Raw genomic sequence first — 26,835 nt, 5'->3', positions numbered from 1 at the left:
AAAATTCAAATGAAGCTACGCCCTTTTGTTAACCATATCTGACACATAGCTGTTTAAAAATCGTGGGCATCAGCCGCTTGTCCCCTTCATCAGCACGACATTAGGTTACGTAGTGTTGTCTTTACTGACAATTTCAACAAGCTATTGTTGGTGACCAACCCATCGGTCCAACTGTTTCAGATAATGAAATGATAATGAAATCGAGACCCTAAGCTGTTGACAGACGTTGATATACATCTTCTGCTTACGTGGTAGAGTATCCATCTGAGCCACCGAGGGCACAGGGGATAGTGCGATTGCAGGGATTTATCCCTTGCACGCTCCCCGTGAGACCCACATTTCCGACTTGATGTCCACACACCACATTCTTAGTGCCCCTGCCCATTACACTCATTACTCGCGACATACAACCTTACCGAGTTCCGTAAGAGTTCGGACAATGTGTGTGCATTCATCACAGAGAAGGTCAGTGGCCGGTTAGCCTTAACTATATGAAGAGGTTGTTTACCGCGAGTAATGAGTGTAATGAGCAGGGGCACTACGAATGTATTGTATGGAGATTAAGTTGGGAATGTGGGTCTCACGGGGAGCGTGCAAGGGATAAATCCTGACAGTCGCACTATTCTCTGTGCCCTCGGTAGCTCAGATGGATAGAGCGTCTGCCGTGTAAGCAGGAGATCCCTGGTTCGAGTCGCGGTCGGGGCATCATTTTCAATTGGCCCCTGTTGATGCATATCAACGCCTGTCGACAGCTTAGGCTCTTGATTAAATTATCATTTCATTCTAAGAGAGCTGCATGGTCACCGATGGTATCTGTTCTTTCAGACAGGTCCGAAAGAACAGATATCATCTTCATATAGTTTCAGATAATCGTCTTAATGATGAAGATTATCTTGATTTCCTTCAGGCTGTGTTTTGGAGGATACTCATTTGGCAACGCGATGTCGTGCGTAATTTCAGCACCACGGAGTTCCTGCACATTCCATACGGCGAGTGACACAGTACCTCAGTGAAATGTGTGCTGGGCGTTATATTGGTCGCTGTGGACTCGTTTCTTGGTCACCGAAGTCAAACAATCTCACTCCACTGTGTTACAGTTTGTGAGGTTGGCTTAAGAGCGAATTCTACAAGTGCAGAGTAGAGACAAAACAGGAACTTCTCGCTCGTATTTCACATGCATTTACTCAAATAAAAGACCGTACGAATGAGCTCATATCTTCTTCCATAAGAGCTGCAAAATGCATTGCAGTTGACGGTGGATTTTTAAAATATTTTTGTAAGGAAATGTACGCTATTAAACAAAACATTAGAGCACAATGATTCATTTACTATCGTCTGCATTTGTCCTGTCCTCCACTGCTTTCGTTAGTTTCCTCGGAAAATGTTAAGAGCAGGACACAGTTTCATCTGACGTTTTTTGTTCAGAATCACCGTTACCGCTCAAAGCATGTACCCTTCCCCATCTATATATAGAAATGCATAACACTGTGTTACTATCACACTTCCAGTTGTGTTGTGACGAATTAAAATATTCATGCTACTATAGTTTCTTGTAATTTCTTTATTTTACTATATGTATATATTAACGGTACATTTAAAGCCCATGCTCAAGCTTGATGGAGTAAATCCTACCCCTGACATAGGTTTTTCGAAGAAGCGATAAAACGTTAGTAGTTAGTGACATGTTTGTAGTTTATTCCACGCCTCATGGCTTCAGCACTGCATGCGTCTTGTTAACCAGCTGGTGGCGATGGAGGTTCACGTACTGTCAATAAGCACATCAAAGACGCGTCCGTCCATACTGAATTAGGGTTTCCGTGATTTCCCTAAATCACTTCAGGCAAATGCTGAAATGGTTCCTTTGAAAGGTCACGGCCGATTTATTTCTCCTTTCTTCCCTAATCCGATTTTGTGCTCCGTCTCTAATGACCTTCTGTCGACGGGACTTCGAACACAAATCTCTTCCTTCTTCTCGAACAAGCGTAGTTCAAAGCGGTAGGCTTAAAATCCAAATAGGAAATGATTACTACAAAAGGTTTTATTGTATTAATTGCTTTATTTGTGGCCCAATATGACTATCCTAGATTTTCCTCCCTATCCCCTCTTTCTGTTGTATGAGCTGCAATAAGGGAGACTTCCAAGTGAGTGTTGTGTGATTTGTTCACACCGCTGAATGAGGCAATCCCGGAAGGAGCAGCTTTTGTCATCGATGGTGTATTTCTTCTCCACCGGGTTGTATGGAGAAATGATGAAACATTCCAATTAATCTTAAACAAATACGTTGATTGCCTAAAAGGACACTACATCCGAAGTGCGACAAGTGTGCTGTTTTATGGCTACCCAGAAGACCTGTCCACCAAGAGCGTCAAATATGTTGATGTCCACCGCCGAAGCAAAGCACATACTACTCCTGAGTTCATCTTTACCCAGTTAATGGTAACGACAGAAATAAAGCACATCTCCTTACCTTGCTTGCTCAGAGGCTTCAAGGTGAAGGTTTTGCAGTAGCATGAGCTAATGAAGACGCAAGTTCCTAATAGTTTCCTAGAGCTCTGAAGTATTACAGGAGCATAAGAATGTTGCGGTAGCTGGTAAGGATAAGGACCGTTTATGATGCTCAATGCCTTAACTACACCATCACCAAACATATACTTCTCAAAATCTGGAAGAGGATCGACCCCATCAAAAGTATTTGATCCCAACAGTTTCCAGACATCATAAAGCGAATCACATTAATTCACGCCGTAAGTAGATGTGACACAAATTCAGCGCTCTTCGAGCGGAGCAAGAACAAGATAGGCAAGCTGTTGATCGAAAATAAATCTCTTCTGGAAGAAATCAAACCTTTTTTTCGCGCGTGACACTCGAGCTGAAGCTACTGCCGAGGCTGGCCTAAGATTTATAACAACCATTTACGGAGGTAGATCAGGAGATACTATGGGTAAACTGCTATTCGACCTGTTTTCCAAAGTCCTTGTGAAATCCGGATTCAGTCTGGCATCTTTACTACCATACGACACAGCCTGCTAACATTTCTTGAGAACTTACCTACAAGTACAAATGAGGCTACGAGCCGGCCGGGTTGGTCGAACGGTTCTAGGCGCTACAGACTGGAACCGCGCGACCGCTACGGTTGCCGGTTCGAATCCTGCCTCGGGGATGCATATGTGTAATGTCCTTAGGTTAGTTAGGTTTAAGTACTTCAAAGTTCTAGGGTACTGATGACCTTAGAAGTTAAATCCCATAGTGCTCAGAGCCATTTGAACTATTTGAAGCTACGATACCAGATGGATCCGCATCTCTGGGAATTGCAGGCAACAAAGTTTGGTGCTGACCCCGTTTCTTGCAAATGCAATAAGCATATAGTTGTGGAGTAAGAAGGCTGGGATAAAGTGCTCATTGATTTGTGCCAACTCTAAGGGGAACTCCTGCACTAACTCTCTCCAACCAGATGAAACTGACGAACCATATGTTGACAAAGACATGGAATGCATATATGGGGCGACGAAAATTACAGACTTTGAGGAACCGAGTGATGGGGCGACGGACTCCGAGTCGGAAATTACAGTCGACAAGGAGATGGGTGGACCAATCTCGTCAAAAGTCGACGTCTGTGAAATTTGTGTGCCTACCTGTTTTTCCCCTTTTCATCTTTATACCTTTAGCTAAAATTTTTGCTATTACGAAAAATAAACATTGGTACTTGATTTCAAGAACTGTGTTTCTTATGCTGCTTCCACCTTCACATCAGTTGAATTGATCTCATCATATTCTATATGAAACCATGTTTAATATTATCTTTTTAAGCACTCAAGACACAAAGAAATTGCTACACCTGTCTACTATCGTGTGGGGCACCCCCGAGCATACAGAAGTGCTGCAACACGACATGGAATGGACTCGACTAATATCTGAAGTAGTGCTGGAGGGAATTGACACCATGAATCAGGCAGGGCTGCCCATAAATCCGTAAGAGCACGAGGGGGTGGAGATTCCTTCTGAGCAGCACGTTGCAACGCATCCCACATATCTCAATAATGTTTATGTCTGGGGAGTTTGGTAAACAGTGGAGGTGTTTGAACTTACAAGGGAACCTCCCCATCGCACCCCCCTCAGATTTAGTTATAAGTTGGCACAGTGGATAGGCCTTGAAAAACGGAACATAGATCAATCGAGAAAACAGGAAGAAGTTGTGTGGAACTATGAAAAAAATAAGCAAAATATACAAACTGAGTAACCCATGCGCAAGATAGGCAACATTAAGGATGGTCTGAGTCCAGCAACGCCGTGGTCCCTTGGTTAGCGTGAGCAGGTGCGGAACAAGAGGTCCTTGGTTCATGTCTTCCCTCGAGCGACGACTTTACTTTACTTATTTTCGCAAAGTTGTGATCTGTCCGTTCGTTCATTGACGTCTCTGTTCATTGTAATAAGTTTACTGTCTGTGTTTTGCGACCGCACCGCAAAACCGTGCGATTAGTAGACGAAAGGTCGTGCCTCTCCAATGGGAACCGAAAACATTTGATCGCAAGGCCATAGGTCAACCGATTTCTCCACAGGAAAACACGTTTGATACATTCTATACGACACTGGTGACGGCATGTGCGTCACATGACAGGAATATGTTGTCGAATGGCGAACGGGTAAAAAGATTCTTCTACCTTGTCCGATTTAGGATTTCTTGTGGATGTGATAATCACTCCCAAAAAAGTGATGAAAACATAACGGACGAACAGATAATAATTGTCAGAAAATAGAAAATTAAAGTTTTTCACTAGAGGGAAGACTTGAACCAAGGACCTCCGGGTCCACAGCTGCTCACGCTAACCACGGGGCCACGGCTCTCCTGAGCTCACATCCTCCTTAATGTTGCTTATCTTGCGCATGAACTGCTCAGTTTGTATATTTTGCTTATTTTTTCATAGTTCCACACAACTTCTTCCTGTTTTTTTGATTGAGCTGTGCTCAGTTTTTCAAGGCCTATCCACTGTGCAACTCATAACTAAATCTGAGGGGGGTGCGATGGGGAGGTTCCCTTGTTAGAAGAGTGTTCCTGGGGCCACTCTGTAGCAATGCCGGACGTGTGGGGTGTCACATTGTCCTGATGTAATTGACCAAGTCCGTCAGAATGCACAGTGGACATGAATAGATGCAGGTGATCAGACAGGCTACTTACGTACGTGTCTGACGTGAGGTAGAGACATCGTGTTGAGTGGAAAGATACTGAGCCATAATGAATTTACTAACGTTTCTAAAAACACTAATGAATTTATTTTTTAATAGGTAAAAGTCCAAGAATAACATTGAATGAAAGGACTAAATTTCAATAACCATCTGATGGCAAACACCTCAAAAAGGCAACAGTATAGAATCACTTCAATTCTGTAAATATTTTTAAATGAAATAAAGAAAAATACATTTAAATTACACACAGCGAAAGATATGATCAAATGATTATGCCACAAATATCAACCGTCGGCTATTGCCTTCGAAGTAGCCAAGATGACTGACAAAGGTAGTTCAAATTTATGATGATAGAGACTGTGGCAGAGACGACGGCAGTGGAAATAATTCCTCCTTCTCTACTAACATAGGACGGCGGTTGCCGCTACCACAGTGCTAGAAACCTTGATTAGAGTTTTCAGTCATGGTTCTCAGGCATCTTTAACAATATCATAGTAAACAAGAGATACAATCACCTATCCTGTAACACAGAGACAAGTCGTTAATTATTTAGTAAAGAATTAACATACTACGAATGTAGTAATTCCTCTTTAGTTTACGCTGTAGATGTACACAATTTAGTAAACAGCTCGAGCTCGTGATACTAGCCAACAGCCGGCAGGAGTGGCCGTGCGGTTCTAGGCGCGAATCCTGCCTCGGGCATGGATGTGTGTGATGTCCTTAGGTTAGTTAGGTTTAAGTAGTTCTAAGTTCTAGGGAACTGATGATCTTAGAAGTTAAGTCCCAAAGTGCTCAGAGCCATTTGAACATAGCCAACACGTAACCATAGACATGCCTCAAAAATAAGGTAGCTAGATTCAACAGTTTTCACTGACTATTAAGTACAATTCGTAAGTCAGAAGAATTACATCTGCATTCTATACCTTTAGATTCTAACCCACCACCAGCCCACACGCATTGCAGAACTGAACTCAAGTAGCACCAGGCAAAACATTCATAAATAAAATTTATATACATAAGAACATGCAACCAGGATACGGAATCAAAATAGCCACCACACGGCACCCTAGTGACGTGCACACTAATCGGATGCTCACCGTAGATTTCTCGTAAAGTCCAGCGCCCACTGACAAACGCTTGCTTAGAGAGCGCCGAGAGAAGAATGTAACGAAGATTACTCGCAACCGCAAACCCACGGCTGTTATCCAGCAGACGCCACCGTACCCAGTACTTGCAAAGGTAACAACGGACTCCAACTCAGCACCACAATGGCCACAAACTGCATGCAACTTCAATAGCAGAGGACACCTCAAATGCTGTGCGTCTTTCCGAAGTAGCTTTCAGCGACCCATGTTCACGACTGCGACCAGCACTCGGCTCCGCCAAACCCGCAGTCAGCGAAGGCACCACTCTTGCCAACGGACCACGGCAGTCGCTAGGCCGCACCAACACGCCGCCTGACTTGCGCTCTTCGTCGCCCGTGTCGCACCTTCCTGTCTCCACTCTCGCTCTCTCGCTCTAAAACTCTGGCTACATATGCCAGGTGTGGGGGCAGTTTAAGCAGCGGAGCTGCTGTTCCTGCGGTGACCTCTTTGGGGCGCAGTGGGACCTAACGTGTTGAGCTGCCCTCACTGGGTGTCGTTGATTGTGTCGCCCTTTGTTTCTATATCGGGCTGCAAGAGAAGACTACTCTCTCAGTAGGTCGGGCCAACGTTGGCGTGTGGTGGACCTGGTGGCCCAGACCACGAATCAGGCGGCTGCCAGAGTGTTCTGCATTGCTGTAGAACACTCTGGCGATTTGCCGAAAGCGATCCCGCAGGAAAGGGATGCCAGCTCCCTCATGTAGCAGCCCCGTCGGGTAGCGAGGTGGCTTGTGGAGCGCAAGTCGCAGCGCCCTATTTTGCACGCGTTGGAGCGTCGCAATGTGCGTAGCTGCCGCGTTACCCCACACCACGGCCGCGTATTCCAGTACCGGCCGGACAAGGGACAGATACATGGTGAGGCCGTGGCGTGGAGGAAGTGGCGATGAAGGGTTGAGCAGTGGGTAAAGCGCACGAAGGCGCCCCGCTGCCCGCCCTCTGACGTCTCGGACATGTGGCAGCTACGTCAGGTGCCTGTCCAACGTCACCCCGAGGTATTTGCCGGTCCGCAACCATGGGATGGGGCCCCCCATGATCGTGACCGGCGGTAGGTCCGGCGGCAGCCTCTTTCTGCTGAAGATGACAGCCTGACTCTTCACAGCGTTGAACTTTAAGCGCCATTTCGTGGACCAGGCGCCCAGGACGTCACATCCGAGCTGGAGGCGGCGGCGCATCTCGGCCGCGTTCATGCTGCGTGTGAACAACGCCGTGTCGTCGGCATAAAGTGCCAACTCCACGCGTGCAGCCCGCGGGGCGTCGGCGGTGTACAGGGAGTACAGCAGGGGGCCGAGGACCGACCCCTGCGGCACTCCCGCTCGAATCTGCCGGTCGGTGGAAGTGCCTCCATCTGCTCGGACGTGGAATGTGCGTCCCGAGAGATACGAGCGCAGCAGGACCACGTGCGACGTCGGTACCCCGTGCACAAAAAGTTTGTACACGAGCGTTCCTGTCTCCAGGTCGCCGCAGCCCTTAACTATCTTCTCCTCTGACCTGCCCTCTACCGGCGACAGTAACGCTCCATGCGCTCTTGCGGCCAGAGGGATTACAGATCGGCGGGAATTACTCGAAATTAAACGCGGGCGCACGGCTCAGCGTCAATTCTCACAGTCGTGTCTAGACTTATCAGGGGTCCTGTATCACTCCAACTGTACACGCCCACACCATTACAGAGCCTCCACTAGCTTGAACAGTCCCCTGCTGACATGCATGGATTCATGATGTTGTCTCCATACCGGTACGCGTCCATTCGCTCGACACAATTTGAAACGAGACTCGTCCGACCAGGCAATATGTTTCCAGTCCTCAACAGTCCAACGTCGGTGTTGACGGTCCAGGTAAGGCGTAAAGCCCTGTGTCGTGCAGCCATCAAAGGTACACGAGTGGGCCCTCGGCTCCGAAAGCCTATATCGATTATGTTTTATTGAATGGTTCGCCCTCTGACACTTGTTGATGGCCTAGTGTTGAAATCTGCAGCAATTTGCGGAAGGGTTGCACCTCTGTCACATTGAACATCGGAGATGCTGTGTGCCACCGCTTGTGCGCCGACTATAACACCGCGTTCCAGCTCACTTTAATCTTGATAAACTGCCATTGTAGCAGCAGTAACCGATCTAACAACTGAGCCAGACACTTGTTATCTTACATAGACGTTGCCGACACTGGCGCCGTATTCTGCCAGTTTGCATATCTCTGTATTTGAATATGCATAGCTATAGTAGTTGCCTTGGCGCCTCAGTGTATATTCTCAAATAATTTTGTTGTATTACTATATTTACTGTGTACAAGACTAGTACAATGGAATGCTATAGCGCTATGTTTAACATAGTGTAAACAAGGTTTATTGAAGGACTGCATTTTAAAGAGTCTTCATTGATGATGTGAAACAGTCAACTTTAACGTGGAGCTGTACGGAAACTTTTATTCTCATCAAACGCAGAATTTCATTCTCTATAACATTTGTATGGTCCACTTAACTCATAGATGGGCTAGTTTAGATTATGTTAGCAAAAAGCAGAAGTTAAAACAAAATTTTTCATAAATATGTAAAATTTTTCCAGTTTTGAAGAGTAATAGTATGGGAACGGGTGATCCAAAAAATATGCGTCTCGTCTCATCCAATTTAGAATTAAATGCCCTAGAATTTTAAATAAGACTACGTTTTCGATATTGTGAGTCCTTTACGAGATACAGCCGTAAAACTTCAAAAATACAGCTTTTGGGGGTACATTTTTACCCCCACGCCCTCTCCTTAAGCACGCATCTGCTGGAGAGGGAGGGGGGAACCTAGGATGGTCATACTGGACTATAAATGAAGCCATTAAAAGAATAAAACCTTCTGTAGCAATTATTTCCGATTTGTCTACTTTTTTTGTTTAACACTACTGGCGTAAGTTGCGCAATTTTTCGTTTCTAATCACACTGATAGGTGACAGGTACAATTTTGGTATCTGAATCGATTTTGAGCGACCAGCGATGTTGTAAAGTTGTAACGCGGAATTTAGATTATTATTTTTTATGTGCGCGGAGGCGTAGTGGGTAGATAGTGTTGTTTTAGAGTGAGAAAGGTATTTCAATGTCTTGTTTCAAATGTAAAGTTTCAATTTATCAATGTGTTTAATGAACATACGGAGCTCGAACCGCTCTTAATAAGCAGCAAATCCGGGTTCGCATCCCGATCCGGCACAAAGTTTTACTGTCGTCTTTCCATTACAGAGCTGATGGTTGTCCATATCTGCAATTCCGAATACATTTCATGTAATAAGCAATGAGCGTTTCACAAACAATGGCTGCAAGCAGCTGTGCTCAATCTACTCTCGTTTAAGATCGGTAAGGTTTCTCACTAGTTGACTGCACGCACCTTTACGTAAACCGTAACACCGCTTAACGTTCTGCAGATTAATTAGCCACATTGAAATAACGTCTGTCGTAGCACGAAGAACCGGAGTTAACGACTCTGGATAACTGCTGTTGTTTTGCAACGGCACGCACTTGCCTCCAATATTCTTACTAACGTCTCTACGTATTTGCGTGTATGCAATAATGCATTGTGTTTAAGGACTGTAGAAGTATGATAGTATATGAACTTCCTTATACATACATTGAAGACTAATGCCGAATGACATGAATATTACAATACCATCACTTTAAAAGTCATGTTGTAAAATACTGACACTTGGAGAAGACTGGCAGAAGCCGACCTGGGGGAGATCGGTTGGTTTCGGAAGACATTCACGATCTCAAGGCAATACTGATCCTACTACTTACGTTACCAGAAAAAGATCAAACATATATTTGTAGCTACAGAAAGTGTTTGATAATGCTGCCTGAAATACACTCTCTGAAATTCTGAAAGTAGCAGGGATAAAATAATGGGAGCGAGACGTTATCTACGAGTTGTGCAGAAACCAGAATGTGGTTATAAGAGTTGAAGCACAAAAAAGGTGAACAGTCGTTGAGAACGCAGTGAGACAGTTCCTTATCCATCCACTACGCTATTCAGTATGCATATTAAGCTAAAAGGAAATGAAATCACGGAAACTGTGCTGTGCGTGCTAGTATCCTGGCAAGGTGCCAGTGATCGGTCGATCGAGTGCCATTTCCTGAGTTTGGCCTGGAGATTTGCCATGTTGAGGAGGGCTTGAGCTGCCGAAAACGCGAGTATAGAGGCTCGCACAGCATGAGTAGAGGGGAGTTGTGTTTACATCTCGAGACAGTGTGGAGGCCCCTTGTAGAGTAGTCGTAAGGAGGTGGCAGATACTGGAATAGGTGGCTATCGTGCTGTGGCTGTCACACTGGACAGCCGTTTGAAATTGCACAATCAGCGGCTAAGTGCTACAGATTGTACCTTACGGTGAGCATCCCAACTTCTGGCCATTAAGCAGCTTTTGATACCTCTGTCGCCGAGACATTTGTGTTGAGCTGCGTTCGTTTGGCTGTGAGTTAGACTTGCGTGCACTTAGACCGTTTTTCGTATCTGCTAAATTATCCGAATTAATGGATCGCATGTTGTAATTCTATCCTATGAGCGTTCGTATTTGTATTTTGTAATTCTTGTGGTACATGAGTTTTCTGTTAACTGGCGAAGGTGGTTAACGTTTGAAACTGTCTTGTGGCGATGTTGCTTTGAAACTGTGTGGGCTGGTTTATGCCACTGACAGCTCGCACACAATTCCTTTTGGTATGCGCATTCCACTTTGTTCATTGCACTATTCAAATTTAATGTTACATCTATTTCTGTTGTAAGCAGACTATGTGTCAGTTATGCTTTCTACATTGTACTGTGTAACTACGTATGGGTCGCGCTATCGAATCTGACTACCTGTTTTATGCCTGTTAATCAAGGGTTTTTGTACTGATCATGATCAAACAACGTTGAAAGTTAATTAAATTTTAATTACACTAGGTGATGCCGATAGAATTATATTAGAAAATGAGAAGCTGAAAGCGGTATTAGAACATCAGTTACAGGTACACGAGCAGCAAAATAGGATATAAAATTCAGACTGGTAATAGAAAAAAAAATCTATCCTGAAAAAGGGGATTTTTTAAATACTGAATATAAATGTAACTGCTAGGAATACTTTTATGCAGATATTTGTGGTGTATCCTTTTACGGAAATGAAACGTGCATGAAAAACTGTTCAAACAAGAATGGAGATTTTTATATCTGCTTCTACAGAATTGTACTGAAGTTCAGATGAATAGATCGGAAAAGTAATGGAGAAGTACGAGAAGGAATTGGGGAGAAAATTAATTTAGGACACAACATAACTGAAAGTAGTAATTGGTTGATGAAATTGCAAGGAATCGTGAATGTGGTAATGGAGAGAAGTGTGGGGTAGAAACTGTAGACGACATCAATGCTTGTCTACAGTAATCAGACTGAAATGGATGGAGGTTGCGATAGTTATGCACAGCTGAAGATATCTGCACAGGATACATTAGTGCGGAGAGCTGCATCTTCGGAATGAAGACCACAACAACACATTTTCCAATCCCTGTCGTCTACTACAATCTTAGCCCCGTGCGGCTCGGTCTGTCTTCATGCAAGTTAATCCATGATGTAGTAACACAACTTCTTTTATACTGTTCTTCTTTTAGGTAGGATTTTCCACATGTTGCCAGGGCTGTTCAGAAAGTAAGGTCCGATCGGACGTGAAATGGTAACCATAATGAAATTCCGATGAAGCTTTGCACAGATGTGTTGGGCAGTGTCTCTAGTATGCCCGTCGATCGCGTCGCATTACTGTTTTGAATTATGAGTGCATAGTGATCACGTAAAGATGCCTAGAAAATTGTGACTCCCGCCACGTATGATAGTCTGGTGAGAGATTACGCCTGATGTCATGCAGACCACATATCCTAACTGTAATGCGTCTCCTCCTACATGATAATTCTTGGCCACACTCTGCAGGGGCAATAAAGATGCTCCTGCAAAATTTTCGATGGGAAGGGTGTGACCACCCACAGTACTTCGTACTTAAGTGGACGAGTTTGCGGAAAAACTCATTTCTTATCAGCAACAAAAATATGATTTTCAGTTTTTCGTTTAATCATTGGCCGAATTAAAAAATTTAAAATGATATCATAGTTTACTCATTAAGAGACATTATCTTAACGTTAAAGATTTAACGCACTAAGTATTAGAATTAGATAATGTGTATTTGTCTTGAACAGCGCAGCTTCTGTTACGCAAATTGCCCAGGTTACACACATCCGGATCTTTACATGCGGTAGTATAAAAGTAGATGTATGCGTGTATGTACGTTCCACATCTTGTTCCATTCCACTGGATCGGTTTCAGCCAGACTTACTATACATATCATTTACTGTCTGGAAAGAACCACTGAGGGAGTGAAAGCTAACTACCTTCAAAGGAATGGGATTGGCGGTGAAACAGAATCTTAGCTCACAACGCTCAAATAGCCAGACTATATCCATCAAGCAGTTGAGATGAGAGGATCTGACCTGAAACAAACGTTACACGTAATTTCAAACTTTTGTGAGAATTTTTCTCGTTGGCACTTCCTGCAGAGTGATGAAAGGAAAAAAGTTTTTCGCTTGTTATATTTTCGCTACAAATGCAATAAAACTGGCACATCATACATTGCCTGTTCACTTATTATTTCTGTACTACTACAATCGCAACACATTTCGCAGACTGTGTCTGCATATACCACTGTACGTACCTGCAAAATTATGAAACTGTACGACGCATAATTCAGGAAAAAAATGAAATGATTGTGTGGCATTGTTGGCCAGAGGCGTCATCCGGGGAAGTTCGGCCGCCAAGTGCAAGTCTTATTTCAGTCGACGCCACATTCGGCGAGATATGACGTCTTAAACACTGAGCTGGATGAAAACGAAACTGGAGAGTTACAGGTGAAATATGAGTACAAATATATATGAAATATGTTAAATGTATGTGAAATATATGAGTGAAGTGCGAACACTGTCAAAGCAGCGGATAGAAAGCTCTTCCTAAGCCCCTGGATAGATTTCAACATAATTTGGTACACATATTATTAACTACTGGAAAGAAATGCTGTGTGGGGTAGAACCAGCAACATCCTTTTTGGGATGGGGTGATACAGAGGAGAGAGAAATAGAGAGAGAGAGAGAGGGACAGAGAGAGAGAGAGAGAGAGAGAGAGACAGTGAGAGAGAGAGAGACGGAGAAAGAGAGACAGTGAGAGAGAGAGAGAGAGAGAGAGAGAGAGAGAGAGAGAGAGAGGCAGTGAGAGAGAGAGAGAGAGAGAGAGACAGAGAGAGAGAGAGAGAGAGAGAGAGAAAGAGAGAGAGAGAGAGAGGGAGGGAGGGAGGGACAGAAAAAGGAAAGAGGAGATGGACAGTAAGACGGGGAGAAATAGTTGGAGAAATGAAAGAGGAGAAGATGTACAGAGAGAAGGGGAAGGAGGAGATGGACTGATTAACAGATAGGAATAAATACGAATCAGAGCAACGTTAGGTACGCCGGTAGTTTGAGGATAAGAATACATAGTGCCCTTAAACAAACTTTACATGTAAGTGCAAATCTTTTCGAATTTAGTTTTCCGCAAACACTCTCCACAAAATAATAAAGGGAAAATGTTTACTCTTAATACATGTTCGTCGTTCGTAGAGTAAAACTTCGGTTTCAGGCGTTACATTTTCATTTCTTATTTGTTTATACATATTGCAGACAATATTAACATATGCCACTGGATGTACCTGAAAAATTATTCGTTGTATGACACATAGTTAAGGAGATATGACACATGAATATTAGGGTCACGTCATTAACCATAAAGGTTTCACAAGCCTTACGTCAAATATTTAACAGACTGACTCAATCGTACAGTAATAAAACGTCTGAAGCTGTCTTATAAACGGGAGTTCCTTCATTGAAGAATCGAAAATGGGCGAGGCGGTGTTGGTGGTAACGTGTTACAATCACTATCTCACATCCCATAGATGGATACTATTGTTGACCTTTAAGCCCTCTCACTCTCAGAGCTCTTCACGTGATGTGGCAACGGCAGTGACTCAGCCGGAGTGCCATTTATGTGAGTCCAGCGGTCCTCAGTTTCGGATGGCTGGGACAGAACAATGGTTAACGGCGGGCCTTCCACCTCAGCATGATTTGAGAACGTCTTTACAACTGCAAGAGCTACGCGCTCTTTGTGTCCAGACACACTGTGTAGGGTTTCGTAACTGCACCGTTATGCACGAAGAAGAAACCCAGCTGCCTCATGTATTACACTGTACGGAAAAAGATAAACGACGCACCACGACGGAATTATCCAAATGGGACGGAAACCGGTAGCTGTGACGTGCACGTAAAGAGAAACAAATTACTACAATCTCAGAAAAATTGGAAGATTTGTTTAACAGAAAGATCTTCATAATTTGAGTAAGTCAATAATGCGTAGATTCACTTCTGACCCTTATGCAAACAGTTATTTGGCTTGGTATTGATTGATGCAGTTGTTGGATGTCCTCCTAGGGGATATCTGTCCAACTGGTGCGTTAGATCGTTAATGTCGCTAGCTGGTTGGAGGACCCTGCCCTCAATGATCCAAACGTTCTCTGTTGGTGAGAGATCAGCCTATCTTGCTCGTCAAGGTAGGGTTTGGCATGCACGAAGACAAGCTTTAGAAACTGTAGCCGTGCGCTGGTGAGCAATATTTTGCTGATATGTAAGTCAACGATGGCGTGCCTTGGTGGACTACAAAACAGGGCGTAGAATATCGTCGACGTACCGCTGTGTTTTAAGGGTGTCGCGGATGACAAACAAAGACACCCCAGATCATCCTGGTTGTTGGGCCTTACGGCGGGCGACAGTAAGTCTTCTGCTTGGAATCTCATTGACTGCATTGTCATCGGTGTTGAGTCCCGCTTCGAATTGAACCCCGATGACCAGCCAGGATGTGTCTGGGGACGCCACGGACTTCAGTTGATAACGTTTGGAGCATTATGGGCAGGGCCGTACCACGGATTTTGACGATCTACTGAGCCAATTGGACAGAATTTGGTACAATATTCCTCAGGAGGTCATCCAGTCATCAATGTCAAGCCCAGTAACTGCTTTCATAATAGGCAGGGCTGAACCAGTGAGTTACTGACTTGCTCCGTCTATGAAGCTCTTTCTCTTGAATGAGTCATCCAGTTTTTCTGAAACTGAAATTGTTTGTTATTCTCTCCTTGTACACTACCTATACCGGTTTCTGTCCGATTTGGATAATTTCTTCGTGGTGAACGTTTCTTTATATTTTGGAGTATAAAACTGAAACCACAGGTAAATAACTCAATGTATTTCACAGAAGAATTCTGAAAGTTTAAAGTGATCGACGTTTTGATGATTTGTTGCTACGTATTACGCCTGAATACTGCAAAGATTTAGCCAAATAGTCATGAAACAGCACACTGTAATCTTAGAATGTAAAGGAACATAGACACAACTTTTCATGGTTATTAAACTCGACGAGTGAGTGCAACAGTTATTACCTTCTCTAAATAGCAATGAAACGATCGTTGAGTTTGGCCATTTTGCACAACAAGAACGCCGTCGCAGTGAGGAAACAACAATCTTAGGTGAGCATCAGGTTTTATTTATTATTTACAAACGCGGCAGTGCTTCGCAGTTGCTACATGTGTACGGAAATTGATTACCCCCCGCCCCTTTTCTCTGTTCACCTCCTCATTCCCCTCTCTTCGACCGTTTCCTCTCCCCTCTCCTGCCCACCACTTTCCCTCTTCTCTCTGATCTTGAGCCCTATTTGTTGTTGTTGTTGTTGTAGTCTTTAGTCCGGATACTGGTTTGATGCAGCTCTCCATGCTACTCTATCCTGTGCAAGCTTCTTCATCTCCAGGTAACTACTGCACCCCTACATCCTTCTGAATCTGCTTAGTGTATTCATCTCTTTGTCTCCCCTTCAATGCTAAATTTGTGATCCCTTGATGCCTCAGAACATGTCCTACCAACCGGTCCCTTCTTCTTGTCAAGTTGTGCCACAAATTCCTCTTCTCCACAATTCCGTTCAGTAACTCTTCATTAAGTACATGATCTACCCACCTAATCTTCATAATTCTTCTGTAGCACCACATTTCTAAAGCTTCTTTTCTCTTCTTGTCTAAACTATTTATCGTCCATGTTTCACTTCCATACAAATACTTTCAGGAAAGACTTCCTAACACTTAAATCTATATTCGAAGTTAACTAATTTCTATTCTTCAGAAAGACATTCCTCGCCAAGGCAAGCCTAAATTTTATATCACCTCTACTTCGACCATCATCAGTTATTTTGCTCCCCAAATAGCAAAACTCATCTACTACTGTAAGCGCCTCATTTATTAATCTAATTCCCTCAGCATCACCTGACTTAATTCGACTACATTCAATTATTCAAGTTTTGCTTTTGTTGATGTCCATCTTATATCCTCCTGTCAAGACACTGTCCATTACGTTCAATTGCTCTTTCAGATCCTTCCGTGTCTATGACATTACAATGTCATCGGCAAACCTCAAAGTTTTTATTTCTTTTCCGTGGATTTTGACTCCTACTCCAAATTTTTCTTTTGTTTCCACTTTGCTTGCTCAGTATACAGATTGAATAACATCGGGGATAGGCAACAACCCTGTCTTACTCCCTTCCCAAAAACCTCTTTCATGCCCTCGACTCTTGTAGCTGCCATCTGGTTTCTGTAAAAACTGTAAATAGCCTTTCGCTTCCTCTATTTAACCCCTGCCACCTTCAGAATTTGAAAGAGAGTATTCCAGTGAACATTCTCAAAAGCTTTCGATAAGTCAACAAATGCTAGAAACGTAGGTTTGGCTTACCTTAATCTATGTAGTAAGATAAATCGTAGGGTCACTGTTGCCTCACGTGTTCCAACATTTCTATGGAATCCAAACCGATCTTCCCCGAGGTCGGCATCTACCAGTTTTTCCACTTGTCTGTAAAGAATTCGTGTTAGTATGTTGCAGCCGTGACTTATTACACTGATAGTTCGGTAATTTTCACACCTATCAATACCTGTTTCCTTTGGGATTGGAATTATTATATTATTCTTGAAGTATGAGGGTATTTTGCCTGTCTCATACATCTTGCTCACCAGATGATAGAGTTTTGCCAGGGCTGGCTCTCCCAAGGCTATCAGTAGTTCTTATGGAATATTGTCTCCTCCCGGGGCCTTGTTTCGAGTTAGGTCTTTCAGTTCTCTGTCAAATTCTTCACGCAGTATCATATCTCCCATTTCATCTTCATTTACCTCCTCTTCCATTTGCATAATGTCGCTCTTGTATAGACCCTCTATATACTCCCTCCACCTTTTTGGTGTCCCTTCTTTGCGTGGAACTTGTTTTCCATCTGAGCTCTTGATTTTCATACAAGTGGTTCTCTTTTCTCCAAAGGTCTCTTTAATTTTGCTGTAGGCAGTATCTATCTTACCCCTAGTGATATATGCCTCTACATCCTTACATTTGACCTCTAACTATCCCTGCTTAGCCATTTTGCACTTCCTGTCAATCTCATTTTTGAGATGTTTGTATTCCTTTTTGTCTGCTTCATTTACTGTATTTTTGTATTTTCTCCTTTCATCAATTAGATTCAGTATCTCTTCTGTTACCCAAGGATTTATATTAGCCCTCGTCTTTTTACCTACTTGATCCTCTGCTGCCTTCACTATTTCATCTTTCAAAGCTACCCATTCTTCTTCTACTGTATTTCTTTCCCCCATTCTTGCCAATCGTCCTCTTATGGTCTCCCTGAAACTTTGTACAACCTCTGGTTTAGTCAGTTTATCCAGGTCCCATCTCCTAAAATTCCCACCTTTTTGCAGTTTCTTCAATTTTAATCTACAGTTCATAACCAATAGATTGTGGTCAGAGTCCACATCTGCCCCTGGAAATGTCTTACAATTAAAAACCTGGTTCCTAAGTCTCTGTCTTACCATTATACAATCTATCTGAAACCTTCCAGTGTCTCCAGGCCACTTCCACGTGTACAACCTTCTTTCATGATTCTTAAACCAGGTGTTAGCTATGATCAAGTTATGCTCAGTGCAAAATTCTAGGAGGCGGCTTCCTCTTTCATTCCTTACTCCCATTCCATATTCGCCTACTACTTTTCCTTCTCTTCCTTTTCCTACTATCGAAATCCAGTCCCCCATAACGATTAAATTTTCATCTCCCTTCACTATCTGAATAATTTATTTTATCTCACCATCTCAATCTGTTCGTCAGCCGCGGAGCTAGTTGGCATACAAACTTGTACTACTGTGGTAGGGTTGGGCTTCGTTCCTATCTTGGCTACAACAATGCGTTCAATATGCAGCTCGTAGTAGCTTACCCGTGCTCCTATTTTTTATTCGTTATTAAACCTACTCCTGCATTACCCCTATTTCATTTTGTATTTATAACCCTGTAGTCACCTGACCAGAAGTCTTGTTCCTTTTGTCACCGAATTTCACTAATTCCCACTGTATCTAGCTTTAACCTATCTCCCTTTTTAAATTTTCTAACCTACCTGCCAGATTAAGGGTTCTGACATTCCACGTCCCGAATGTAGAACACCAGTTTTCTTTCTGCTGATAACGACGTCCTTCTGAGTAGTCCCCGCCCCAAATGGGGGACTATTTTACTTCCGGAATATTTTACCCAAAAGGACACTATCATTATTTAACCATACAGTAAAGATGCATACCCTCGAGAAAACTTACGGCTGTAGTTTCCCCTTGCTTTCAGCCGTTCGCAGTACCAGCACAGCAAGGCCGTTTTGGTTAATGTTACAAGGCCAGATCAGTCAATCATCCAGACTGTTGCCCCTGCAACTACTGAAAAGGCTGCTGCCCCTCTTCAGGAACCACACGTCTGTCTGGCCTCTCAACAGATACCCCTCCGTTGTGGTTGCACCTACAGTACGACTATCTGTATCGGTGAGGCGCGCAAGCCTCCCCACCAACGGCAAGTTCCATGATTCATGGGGAGGGTGGGGTGGGAGCCCTATTTATTCTTATTATAAACAAAAGGTTAATTGGGAATTGAAGTCGCTTAAAATTAATGTGCAAATCGGTTGAATCATTGTTATATGGGTTCTGAAAGAGATCTCTTCTGCTGCTGGATTTGTGAAGACAGTAGCTTCAATGACATTTTTTCACATCGTTTTAATCTGTGAATAGGCAGGAGTGCAATGTTTCCGACGATTCAGATACCGTAGTAGTATTCTAATAATGAAGCGATAAGCCATTCATTCAGCCTTCCTGCTTTCTGTGAAACTGATGGCGTGAAAGAAATCAAGACAGCACATTGTTGTACATGAAAGTTTCGTTTAAAATTGTATAAAAACAGGAATGTAATGGGAGCAAAAATTTCTCTCATGGTTGACACGCCCTGCTTTCGTCATTCAACTAACTATGAGAACGAAAACAAAACTGTACACACTTACACTTGTGCTTGCTGTGACATCGTTCTTGGCAAAGAAAAGGGTCCCACACAGCCTTTCCCGTAAAACTCCAGAAAACACATCAATTTTGGAGAGACCCTCTTAAGTTGTATGACATAATGTATATTCTCACATTATGACGGTTCGCCTTTCCATTTAAATGAAATGTTTCCCCGTCGCTAAACACTAGGCGTGAAAGAAAACTGTCACCTCCATCTTGCCAAGAACGAAATTACAGAACTCCACCGTTGTTAGTTTTCACCTTCACGAAGAATTTGCAGTAGCTGAATTTTGTATGGTTTAATATGCAAAAGTCGGCGCAACACATGCCAGACGGACATCGGGGCCACGTTGGGCTGTCGAGCTGCACGGTGATCGGATTTCTGCGGACTCCTTGTGGAACAATCACGAATGCGTTCGACGTCTGTGTCAGATACCCTGGGACGGCCCGGCGATTTGCCTTACACAAACAACCTGTTTCTCGAAATTGTTCGTGCTATCGTCTAATGCTCTGTGCTACAGGAAGAAACACTCCATACTACGTACAAATGTCACGCTGAACAGTTATTACTGACCAGCACTGCGCAAAACGCAGAACACAAAACGCTTTCTGTTGTCGCGATACCATTTTTACTAGAACGGAAGTGGGCGAACAGTACTACTACCAAGCGGGAACCATGCAAAACTCGAGAGTTTGCCATTTGCAACAGTACGTTGTTCACGGACATATCTCTAATAAAGCCGGCCGCTGTGGCCGAGAGGTTCTAGGCGCTTTGGTCTGGAACCGCGCGATCGCTACTGTCGCAGGTTCGAATCCTGCTTCGGGCATAGATGTGTGAGATGTCCTTAGGTTAGTTAGGTTTAAGTAGTTCTAGGTTCTAGGGGACTGATGACCTCAGGTGTTAAGTCCCAATAGTGCTTAGAGCCATTTGAACCATTATCTCGAATAACATAATAGTTATGATATTTTATAAATCAGATGATTCTTTTTGATACACTCTGTGCATAAAAGATGATATTTTTCGGCGCGTAAAAGCTCTAGGGATTTATCGATGAGAGGCTACGGAACAAAACAGTCTACCGAACGTATGTCCCGAAGTGCATCGTTTCCATGCTAGAGTCCATTTATTCAATTATACTTTGTTACAGAGTCTGCGGTCTAATACGCACTGTGACATGTAGCCACAGTTACAGTATGCATGGTTTCCTCCTTGAGAGTAGTACTATTCTTCATACGTCATGCCATAGCGCCCTCTCTTGCCGTAGTAATTGGTAATGTTGTGTCCGATTCACTTCTCTTTCTGACCCCGCCGACAACAACTACAGAATTCAATGTTTGCAACAGTATTTCGACGTTTGTTTGAGACAGGATCGTTTCAGGGAGCAAGAAATCAAGAATGGCGCACCCGTAATATTCGGAAACCAGACTTGGAGGAAAATGTGGTCACTGCGGAAGGCCTTCGCCGTGTCTGTATCAGCTGCCAGTACAGGGTAAGCCAGACGACCGTATCGGGCGTTCTCCATGACAATTGTTACTACCCTTATCACTTACAGCATGTGCAATGTTTACTGGCGACAGGCTTTCCACATCCGGCATCCACGATTCCGGAATTTGTGTCATCCATCCTATTCACAGGTGAGACCACTTTCACTACAGTCATGTGTGGGTATACCCGCAGGACAGGACAGATAGTTTAATTTGTGGAAAGGGGGCCAAAATGAGTGGCTGTCAGTTGCACTCGAACGCTGCCAGTTGCACTCGAACATACTACTTTATTCATTTGACAAACATTACAGGAGTAAAGAAAACATTAAAAACAGAGCAAGCCAAACAATAATTTTAGAACTTAATTCCCGGCTAAATGCTCCATTCAATCTCACGCCTCAAGGGCAAAACAACTTCAATTTAAAACCGGTTGAAGGCCAATCACTTAAGACTCAAAAACAAGAATTTGAATTTTAAAAGGCAGGAGGTCTCATCTTAAAACATTTCTCTAAATGAGGCTAAAGGCCCAAACAACCTCATGCATTACGGGCAAAAGAATTTTAATTTAAAATCGGATAGATGCAATACATCGGCTAGAAGCCATACATAAACAAATAACAAATACAAATAAGAAAAGGCAGCACATCAAACGGCGCTCAGAAGTTTCCAAGGGTCTGCCTGGAATTCAAACACTAACGCTCATTTAGGTGAGACATGCAGTCGGCTCAACAATTCTCAATCCGACGGCTACCAAACCGACAGTCAACGGACCAAGCGACAGTATAACTTCCGCTCCACCCGACCAGCACATCACAGGGAGTTCAATGGAACTACGGAGAAGGTATCGGCACCCACAACGAATTAAGAAAGATTTTACGATCTGTGAAACCATAATGGCACCAAACTGATAATATTTTATGATCCGAAGGTGGTTCGGTTGTTAGCCGAAACCAGTAATCAACCCAAATAAAGAACAATTCACGTCCATCTTAATTTCAAGGGTTTTCAATTCCTAACATAAATAAAAACTTTTACAGCAGATTGTCTATCTCCTAGTTAATAATGTCAATAAACTTAAGATTTATAAAAGTCAGACGAAACACAGCAGAGTAGCTAGATAAAAGCAAAGATGAAATGCCAATACAGACACATAGATGGGACAGATGGCTGGGACACGATGACTACTTGAAAATAATGAGTGACCGATCCGCTTTGCTACACATTAATATCTCATGCCAAATATTTTGGGAAGAAGTCCTGTCATCGTAAAAAATCTTCAGACATGCACCACACCCCCACCATTGTCGGTTAAAATAGAGGGTAGGTCCTGTGGGAGTCTCAGATCTGCCGCTAAGTCGTCATATGAAATAGTGACTGCTTGAATTAATAGGGTATTTCTTGCAGTATAGTTGAACGATAGAGTCTGTATCTCTTGTGTAACGATGAAGGCGTTATCGACACTGTCTGGTAGAAACTGCAAACCTGCTTTGACCACCGTCGACTGAGTTCCATTTGCTGCCCTGGGATGCGGTGGCGTTGAGGGAACCTATGACGAAAGCTGTGGAACCTCTGGTGCCTGTAAAGTATGAAGCCTCTAAAATAAAATTTAAAAATTGCGTTTTAGAGATAGCCACGACTGAAAGAAAAAGACAGTCTCAGTATTTTACAAAAAAATGGCTCTGAGCACTTTGGGACTTAGCTTCTAAGGTCATCAGTACCCCAGAACTTAGAACTACTGAAACCTAACTAACCTAAGGACATCACTCACATCCATGCCCGAGGCAGGATTCGAACCTGCGACCGTTGCGGTCGCGCGGTTCCAGATTGTAGTGCCTAGAACCGCTCGGCCACCTTTGCCGACTCAGTATTTTACAGATAAGCTGGAAAAAACCCGCATTTTTTCTGCTATCGTTATGACTGCGAGGGCCATCCATCTTGTTACTGCATGTAGGCTCCACACAGGCCGTTTAGCCAGCACCTAAGGCCACCACCAGGCAGCCGAATTATGCTGTGCAGTTGAGGCCATCGGCACTGTTGCCCGAGCAGCGTCACGTGGAGTTGGGGTTGTATGGGATTTGTTTGTCAGCTCTTTTATTTACTTACGGCAATTATAGTTTCATTTTAAAGAAAGATACATAAATTTGGAAGTAGGAAACAACAAATTTGTGCCATATTTAATGAAGAGGAGAAAAATAACACAAGAAAGAGTAGATACAGATATCGCTTCGCTATATCCACCCGGGGGACGGGACTTGGTAGTGAACTTCAAGTCCAGCATCCCCGTGTGGAGCTACCCGTGTTAGTATTATCTGCATAAACATCTTGGAAAAATTCCATCTATTCACTTCATATATATCTAATCTATGTTGGTGTTCTTTGTTAGTGTGTTGTGTGAGTTTGTGTTCGTTATGTTACAAAAGAACTACTATTACTGGGTTGGTAAGTAAACAAATTTTGCCTGGCTTTCGAACAATATACCGCCGCGAAGTAATGCAATTAAGTTACATACAGTTCTTACGTGGCTGTAGAAAAAAATTACAAGCCACAACTAACCTTATTAGTTATCTTGAATGAAACATCTTTGTATAGCAAAGGTAGTTTCTTTGATTAGTGTACTTGTTAAATTTGCACAGCAGTCATGACGTGCCACTGTTGTATGTTAACACAGTTTGCATTACTGCTTACATATTTTATATTAATTTCGTATTATTACATTTACAATGATGTGTTCATTTGTATTGCTACTTAACAAAGACGTGTACAGGTTTAACTTGGATTATAGAACATAGCTATCCACGGAATATTCTAATTATTTCTATTTTTAATTGCATTCATGCTTAATGAGATATAAATTGCGATCGTTGACTAATGTTCAACTCACTTGTTGTGTATGTTTTGTGTTGTTTGCGTTTTGTGTGTTTATGGTGTGTCAGAGTTGTCACTCTCACTCGTTTCATCGTCAGTACTGGAGCCAGTTGAACTATTTATGCCAGCCTGTCTTTGTATTCTGCACCTACTGTATTGATGATTTTGTTTGTATATGTCATGTTTTGCTTTTGAAATGTTGTTAGCGATTGCATTCAGTTGTGTATATGTAACTGGGTCCCTCAGTGCTTCGTGTGTTGTAGTTTCTGTTATGTGTTCTAAGACGTTACATTATGCATTACAGAAGGAAATATATTTTGAAAACAATACTGCAAAAATTTCAAGGATCTATAGATAATTGAAATGCTAATCAGTCTTGATAGGAAGGATTTACTAAAAATTAAGTCACACGTCTAAATGGTAACGGGGTTAGATTTTACAAAAAAATCACCTTCAGACCGCGTCTCATCAGAAGGTGAACAGAAACGACGACTGGTGTGTTGGTAAGTGTCGGAGGACGGCTTAGAAACTGTTCAGACCTTGCGATCAATACTGATCAGTATTTTAATTCAGAAATAAGTGATGTGGGGAGCCAGTTATCCCCGCAAGTCCGCGGACTGCTCTCTGAGAGCGACACGCGCTACAACTGCGTGGGATACGGGCCGTGTCCCGTCACAAAATGAAGCACGCCTCAGCCGGGGTTTACATGGCAAGTACGTAATCACTCCCTGATATTGTGGAAAAATGAACAGACTCGACGGCCCTTATGAATTTCGTCCCTCTTCTTTTGCCAAGTTGATGCCCATCTTCTGTGTGCTGCCCACTGATCTGCAACTATCCGTCGGGTGCATCCATTTTCAGCCAGTGTGTTGCAGCCCGATATCTGTCCTCGAGGTCTTTCGTGGTGGCTAGCTTCAATAAAATGTTCCAGTTTACAAAATAAACCTCCCGACGACTGTGGCGGAACTGTGGTATCGATAGCTACGATGCCACGGCGTAGGTGCAAGATCATAGGTTGGCAGTATGACACCGACACAGACGACAGCGCCCTCTAGCCAGCGCTGTCCAGATCTACGAGCTCCGCTCCAGATTCTACCCATCTGATCAAGAGCAGACGGCCGGGACACCTCGCTTCGGCAAAAGAACATGTACTACACTATTGGCCATTAAAATTGCTACACCACGAAGATGACGTGCTACAGACTCGAAATTTGACCGACAGGAAGAAGATGCTGTGATATGCATACGATTATCTTTTCAGAGCATTCACACAAGGTTGGCGCCCGTGGCGACACCTACAACGTGCTGATATGGGGAACGTTTCCAACCGATTTCTCATACACAAACAGCAGTTGACCGGCGCTGCATGGCGAAACGTTGTTGTGATGCCTCGTGTAACGAGGAGAAATGCGTACCATCACGTTTCCGACTTTGACAAAGGTCGGATTGTAGCCTATCGCGATTGCGGTTTATCGTATCGCGACATTGCTGCTCGCGTTGGTCGAGATCCAATGACTGTTAGCAGAATATGGAATCGGTGGGTTCAGGAGGGTAATATGGAACGTCGTGCTGGATCCCAACGGCCTCGTATCATTAGCAGTCGAGATGACAGGCATCTTATCCGCATGGCTGTAATGGATCGTGCAGCCACGTCTCGATCCCTGAGTCAACAGATGGGATCGTTTGCAAGACAACAACCATCTGCACGAACAGTTCGACGACGTTTGCAGCAGCGTGGACTATCAGCTCGGAAACCATGGCTGCGGTTACCCTTGACGCTGCATCACAGACAGGAGCGCCTTCGATGGTGTACTCAACGACGAACATGGGTGCATGAATGGCAAAACGTCATTTTTTTCAGATGAATCCAGGTTCTGTTTACAGCATCATGATGGTGGCATCCGTGTTTGGCGACATCGCGGTGAACGCAGATTGGAAGCGTGTATTCGTCATCGCCATACTGGCGTATCACCCGGCGTGATGGTATGGGGTGCCATTGGTTACACGTCTCGGTCACCTCTTGTTCGCAATGACGGCACCTTGAACAGTGGACGTTACATTTGAGATGTGTTACGACCCGTGGCTCTACCCTTCATTCGATCCCTGCGAAACCCTACATTTCAGCAGGGTAATGCACGACCGCATGATGCAGCCAGTACGGGCCTTTCTGGATACAGAAAATGTTCGACTGCTGCCCCGGCCAGCACGTTCTCCAGATATCTCACCAATTGAAAACGTCTGGTCAACGGTGGCCGAGAAACTGGCTCGCCACAATACGTCAGTCACTACTCTTGATGAACTGTGGTATCGTGTTGACGCTGCATGGGCATCTGTGCCTGTACACGCCATCCAAGCTCTGTTTGACTCAATTCCCAGGCGTATCAAGGCCGTTATTACGGCCAGAAGTGGTTGTTCTGGGTACTGATCTATGCACCCAAATTGCGTGAAAATGTAATCACATGTCAGTTCTAGTATAATATATTTGTCCAATAAATACCCGTTTATCATCTGCATTTCTTCTTGGTGTTGCAATTTTAATGGCCAGTAGTGTACTTACGACGGGTCTTAGGCTTCGCACCTCAGTGGAAAGTTATGTATTCAGTTAATATTGTGATATAGTGAAACCATTTCTAAGAGCAGTACCGAGAGATTTTCACCTTATTACTGCTTCTACTCACATGCTACATTCGGGATACTAAAGGGAGCTTGACTGATGTTATACTCGAAGTGCCACGGCTTGTAAA

Source organism: Schistocerca piceifrons, chromosome 1 (genome assembly GCF_021461385.2).
Source record: "Schistocerca piceifrons isolate TAMUIC-IGC-003096 chromosome 1, iqSchPice1.1, whole genome shotgun sequence".
In the NCBI taxonomy this organism is placed as follows: domain Eukaryota; kingdom Metazoa; phylum Arthropoda; class Insecta; order Orthoptera; family Acrididae; genus Schistocerca; species Schistocerca piceifrons.
Note: the sequence above shows the minus strand (reverse complement) of the source record.